This window comes from Zingiber officinale, chromosome 1A, assembly GCF_018446385.1.
Source record: "Zingiber officinale cultivar Zhangliang chromosome 1A, Zo_v1.1, whole genome shotgun sequence".
Taxonomy (NCBI): domain Eukaryota; kingdom Viridiplantae; phylum Streptophyta; class Magnoliopsida; order Zingiberales; family Zingiberaceae; genus Zingiber; species Zingiber officinale.
The window spans coordinates 13,767,878-13,772,487 of record NC_055987.1 but is presented as its reverse complement, the minus strand read 5'-3'; positions in this window follow the sequence as shown (position 1 = coordinate 13,772,487).

The following is a 4,610-nucleotide window of genomic DNA, read 5'->3' as shown; positions in this document are numbered from 1 at the left end:
CATTGGCACAGTTAATTTCATGATTTATTTATTTTTTTAATATAATTTGGAGATAGATTGTGATAGACATTTGAGATGAGCGAAATGACTTGGTTGGTTCCGTTGAACCTTGTGCCACGTTTGTTGTCCCTCTTGACCCTGCTGCTGCTCTCACTGCGTAACAATTCAAAATCACTACCAATGGTGCCGTGGCACGTTCATTATAGGATGTGGAATCCAATGCAGCTGTCTTTTTATTTATTCACTATTTTCTTTCCTGCCATTTGATTACGATAGCTTCCCACTGTCGCGGTAGGCCGGTACCTACTCCATCGTTGGCCGATGCAATGTGATGTGATGTGATGCATTATGGACCACAACTGGATGGGATTGAAAGCCTGGAATTTGCCACTTCTAGATTTTTTTTTTTTAAACTTTGTGGGTATTCGCATGGCTTCATGAGTAAACTAATCGATGATAATGAAGTGAATGCTTATTTGTTTGTTTGTTTATTGTGCAGCTCTCATATTAGGGACGTAGTCTGGCGATACGGTGAATAACTATTAAATCTGTTAATTTATGGGTACATAGAATATAAATAGACATTTAAAAACTACTTTATACTTTGGAAAAAAGAATGGATCAGTATTGATAAAATAAATTTCTCATATCAATCCAAATAATTATTTATATACATTCGAAATTCTAAAACATCTAAAAAGGAAAGAAATTGTGATTAAAGAAAAAAAATTAAATATACTAAACTCTAAAATATCCTAAATAAATTTAAAATCTAAAAATCTAAAAGACATAAGTTATCAAAAATATCCTAAATACCAAATTCAATAAAAATAATAAAAATTATTTTCTTGTCCCGCATTATTCTCCTCATTGTGGAGAAAATTCACCCTTGAATTGTTGGTCATATTATTATCAGATGCGATGTCGACGTGTTGCGGTCTTCTTGGTGTGATACCGTAAAAAGTTATTAAATCCATTGATCCACGCATGAATACTAGAAATAATCTTCTAAATCTTGTTGATTTACGTACGAATACCAAAAAATAGAAAACCAAAACTCATCGTTCTTGAAGGAGACAGTGAGTCGGCGACTGACTCCATAAGATCAATTTCGCTGTAATACTAAACTAACACAACAAATAACTATCGATTTCGTTGATTCACACAAGAATACTAGAAATGACTATCGAATCCATTAATTATGACACTTATATAAACCCCATACTCTAAGACTCGAAGAAAGAAAAAAAATCCTCATATATAAACATCAATTTTTATCTTTTACAAAAGAAAAAAATTATCAGAAAAGAAATTTTTTTAAAAGAAATCCTAATTAACAAAACAGGATGCTAACATAAACAAATCCTAACCCATATATACCAAAAATACCCTAAATACTATAAAATAAAAATTACTAAAAATAGTAAACATATGTTTGGAGTCTTAGTTGAGGGCTTAAACGGTAGATTTTGAGCTAGAAATTTGAATTCTTTGCAACCTCAAAAATCCACAGGGTCTAAAATCAGTGTAATTAGATTTCTCTAGGTCAATCAGTAGATTTTGACCGAACCCACTAATTGACCTAGAGAATTTCGATTACACCCATTTCAGATCCTGTGAATTTCATAAGTTGTAAAGAGTTTAAATATAATATCCATTGTTTATTTCGGCTGCTCCAGAGGTATTAAAATGTTATTGAAAGAATTAGTTGATATCTCACATACGTTGGGTCTGATATAAATCTGGAGAAGCCGAAATAATCAATGAAGGATATATTTAGATTCCTTACAACCTCAGGAATCTAAATCAAACCTCTCTAGGTTGATGAATGGATTTCAATCGAAATCGACCGAAATCCCACATTGGGCCGAAATAAATAATGGAAAGTATATTTAAACTCTTTACAATCTAAGAAATTCATAGGACTTGAAATGAGTGCAAATACATCCAGAGCTCTCTAGGTCGATTAATAGATTTTGATCGAAATCAGCCAAAATCCCATATTGGGCCTGATATAAAATTCCACATCTGGAGAAGCCGAAATAAATAATGGAGGACATATTTGGACTTCTTACAACCTCAGGAATCTACAGGAACTGAAATACGTGCAATCGGAGCTCTCTAAGTTGATTAATGGATTTCAACCGAAATCGATCGAAACCCCATGTTGGACCGAAATAAATAATGGAAAGTATATTTAAACTTTTTACAACCTAAGAAATTCATAGGACCTGAAATGGGTGCAAATACATTCGGAACTCTCTAGGTCGATTAATGGATTTTGACCAAAATCGATCGGAATCTCACATTGGGTTTGATATAAAATCTCACCTCCGAAGAAGTTGAAATAAACAATGGAGAGCATATTTAGACTCCTTACAACCTCTGGAATTCACAGGAGCTGAAATAGGTACAGTCAGAGCTCTCTGTGTTGATTAATGAATTTCGACCTAAATCGACCAAAATTATACGTTGGGTCTGATATGAAATCGTATCAGGCCCAATGTGAGATTTCGACCAATTTCGTTCGATTTCGGTCGAAATCTATTAATCGACCTAAAGAGATCTGATTGCACTCATTTCGGTTCCTATGGATTTCTGAGGTTACAAGAAGTCCAAATATGTCTTCCATTGTTTATTTCGTTTTCTCCAAAGATTTGATTTTATATCAGATCCAACGTTTATAAGATAACAACCGATTCTTTCAATACCATTTTAATATCTTTAGAAAATATGAAATAAACAATGGATAGTATATTTGAACTCCTTGCAATTTCAGAAATCCATAAACCTGAAATAGGATGTGATCCTGTCCGAACCAAGAGTCAGCGGACGCTGGGCACGTGGCGCTCTCTGCTGGATCTTCGAGTGCTCCGGCGAACCTGCAACAAACCGGGCCGGGAGGGGTTCCCGGCGACGGTCCTCCGACGCTCAAGTCAGGTAGGCTATGGAGAAAGTGGCTGCCAAATCTATATCATGCGTACCTTTGGCGAAGTAATAGCCTCTTTATATAGGACGGAGAAAGAATTGATGCACGCCCATCGAGATGCGTACGTGTCAGCAACCCATACCACGGTATGCACTTGTCAGAGAGCTTACCTGATCCCATACTGCTACAGTGAGAGAATGTTCTTTGATGGGACGGCAGGACCCCCGTTGTCAGGCTAGTCGTATGGCATAGCCATACGACTTGACGGCTTGTCAGAAAATGTTCCCATCTTTTACCCACCACCTGTCTGGGGAGCCCGGCCCACCGGGCGGGCGGTGAAAGTCCGGACGCGGTGAAAGTCGTCCGGACGGCCCTGCTTCTTTGCGCCGTCCGGGGGGTGCTTCCTTCCGCTCGGTCATTGTGCACTGCTTCATTTGAGCGTCGAAACCCTGGTCCCCACCAGGGTGTCTTTTTACTATCAGATTTCCCTTTTTTCCGAGTCCGGTCGGCTCGCCCCTTTCGGGTGAGCCACTGGACCCTTTGACCTCCCCTCATCGGCGATACTTTGTCCATGCCTTGTATTTTCTTGGAATCGACGTCCGTTGTTCTTCCACACCTCCCATCACGTGCTCTGCGCACGGTAAGGGGAGTTCATTAAATGCGGCTAGTAACCGGCTGACACGTGGCGATCGTGCATTTGTCAGAGTATGGCGGTTGCGTCACTTCCGATGGGACAGCCGCCGTTTGAAACGGACGATCAGATGACAACCTCGATATCGACGACCTGGATCGGACGGTGGAGATCGCTTCCGGGCGGCGATATAAAGCCCTTGACTCCGTTTCCGCCGCCTTTCATCTTCTTCATTTCCAGATTCCTGTCGCTCCTCCTTTCGCCGGCGACCTTGTGCTCAGACTTCCCGACGATCACACGGCAACTTCCGATCATCTCCCTCGCTTGTAAGATCCTTTTTCTCGCTCGAGACGCGTTCTTCTTTCTGTTAATCATCCTCGTCAGTCGGTTTTCTTCCTTTGCTTGAACCATCCTCTTCTATCCCGCATTCTGGCCTTTCGATCATGACCAGTACCTCGCAGTCAACCGGCGGTGCTCCGGGTCTTTGGTACTCGAACATGGAAAGTCGGTTCGACGAGGAAGACGCCATGCGCCTTATTCGAGCATATGACCTACCGACCGACCACGAAATAGTGTTAGCCACGCCTTCCGATCGGCCTAACGATCCTCCGTCCGGCACTGTTGTCTTCTTCCGTGATCAATTCCTGGCCGGCCTACGTTTTCCTCCTCACAAGTTTTTCTTAGAAGTTTGCAACTATTTCCGCATTCCGCTCGGCCAAGTAGTTCCCAATTCTATTAGATTGCTGAGCGGAGTGATAGTTTTGTTCAAACTGAACGGCATTCCCTTAAACCCGAAAATCTTCCACTACTTCTACTATCCCAAGCAAGCCGAGTGGGGTACCTTTGTTTTCCAATCTAGGATAGGCTTCGTCCTTTTCGATAATATGCCGAGCTCCAACAAACACTGGAAGGAGCATTTTTTCTATATTCGTTTTCCCGAGCGGCCTACTTTCCGCACTAAGTGGCAGACAGCTATGCCTGCGCAACCGGAACTCGGCAAGTTTAGAGGTGACGCAGACTATCTCCATGCAGCCGAACGGCTAGTAGGTC